General features: G+C 44.6%; 1 protein-coding gene across 5 annotated transcripts in view; it reads left to right on the top strand.

Annotated features, from left to right (window-relative positions):
• VSTM2A (V-set and transmembrane domain containing 2A) overlaps nt 1–1,848 on the top strand; it is a 28,596-nt gene that overhangs the window by 8,596 nt on the left and 18,152 nt on the right. The gene's annotated exons all lie outside the window — the stretch shown is intronic.

Genomic DNA, 1,848 nt, shown 5'->3' with positions numbered 1-1,848 from the left:
TGGTAATAGAAAATTACATGGCTAACTTTCAAGTTCTCTTTTGCCGTTTAATTTTTTTAAAAACCTGGTCATTTCATCAGGATAATTATATATACACTAGAGGCCCAGCACATGAAATCGTGCGAAGGTAGGGTCCCCAGGCCTAGCCTGCGATCAGGGCCATCTCAGCCCATTCACCAGTCTCCAGTACCGCCCCACTGCCGACACCCACCCCGGTTCCCTGTTTGGAACCTGTGGGTCGGGGGTGGGGGAGGACCAAGAGGTCGGCCGTTCTGCCCGCTCACCAGTCCCCATTCCCTCCCCGCCGCCAACACCCATCCCAGTTCCCCATGGTTCCCAGTTCACCATCCGGCAATCAGAGCCTGTGGGCCCGGGGGGTGGAGGGAGAGGTGGTCAATGCACCTCATAGCAACTGGTAGATTGGTCGTTCTGGTTGTGATGCCGTTATGGTCGTTGGCCTTCTATTATATAGGGCATATATAATCTTATTTTAGATATATCTTTAAATCCTTTCTTGTGAACAATGCTTTTAAAATAATGTGCGCCAACCTAGGATTCCTCCTTATGCTTCGTGTGCTAGTGGGCATGTCTGTAGAGAGCTTGGCTAAGGGCCCTGTGACTGCACTGCCTTGCGATGTAGGTGAGGCCTTGGTCATGGCGACTTATGTGAGTCTGGTGAATACATGACCTGCCTTCACTAAAGCTCCGTTGGCTTGGCTTTGTCTCATTTTCCTCTCTATTGTCTCTCTTGTTTCCCAAAATAAAGAACAAAACTACCTAGAATATGTGTGTGTGTGCTTATACATGAATAGCACACACATATATGCACTTAGTGGCTATACGTTTGCAGCCATTATTTGATAAAGATTTAACGTCTTTGGCGGCATTGCCCCTCCCTTTCATGCCATCAGAAGAAGAAACTAGACACCATATGCAAATGTACAGAGCAGCCTCAGCAAACAGTTTGCCACCTAATTAGAGAAAAATCCGAATCATGGCAGGGAAATGATTAGCCCACATAGAGTACTCCCGGCTAGATTTCAGAAACCCATGCTGTGGAATAAAAATCCAGCATTCTATTACCTATTCCAGTGAGGGATTCTAAGCATAGAATAAAATGTCCTACCTATTTCTAAACTATTAACGTTGGATTATATAACGTACTCTGCAAATACCTGTTGTATTTGAATACATCTTTTTGAGTGTTATGATTGGAGCTAAATGGCAAGCTTTAGAGATCTTCTAGCAATTTCCACATGAAATCACCGCTTGTTTTGCAGCTCAGCCCAGACTCAGGCATTGCTTTTTCCAGAGGAAGGTGAACGAGGGGAATGCTGGCTCATAGAAGTCGTGTTCACTAAAAGCCATGCTCACTAAACGTTACCTGCTCATCACAAAGATTAACCTGAAATATGTCAACATTTTTCATTTCTATCTTCTCTACCAGTGAACACTGGAGAACATGTTTTATCCACATAACCTTTTCTAACTTCTCATCAGAAGCTGGGCTGGCCCAGCACCCCTTCTCTTCGTGTGTACATTTCCCAACTTGCAGGGTTATTATCTAAAACACTGTCTCCGGGTGGCTATGGTATATTCTACTTGGCGTAATACCCAATCCTGATTTATCATTTTGCTTTATACATTTTCAGGTTCTACTCAAATAAAGCTGATTTCAATGCCCATGCTTTATTTACTCACTCATTCATTCAGGCTCCATTCATTCACATTTCCAACTCTGATTTCATTCAGGAGAGCCAGGCTGGGGTTCACTATTGTCCCCCAATATTTTTCCACACATAAGACCCATGAGCACATGGCAGAGCAGAAAAGGCTGCGCCCATGGAG

The sequence above is a fragment of the Myotis davidii genome, unplaced genomic scaffold, assembly GCF_000327345.1.
Source record: "Myotis davidii unplaced genomic scaffold, ASM32734v1 scaffold781, whole genome shotgun sequence".
Taxonomy (NCBI): domain Eukaryota; kingdom Metazoa; phylum Chordata; class Mammalia; order Chiroptera; family Vespertilionidae; genus Myotis; species Myotis davidii.
Note: the sequence above shows the minus strand (reverse complement) of the source record. Positions and strands in the feature narration are given on the sequence as shown.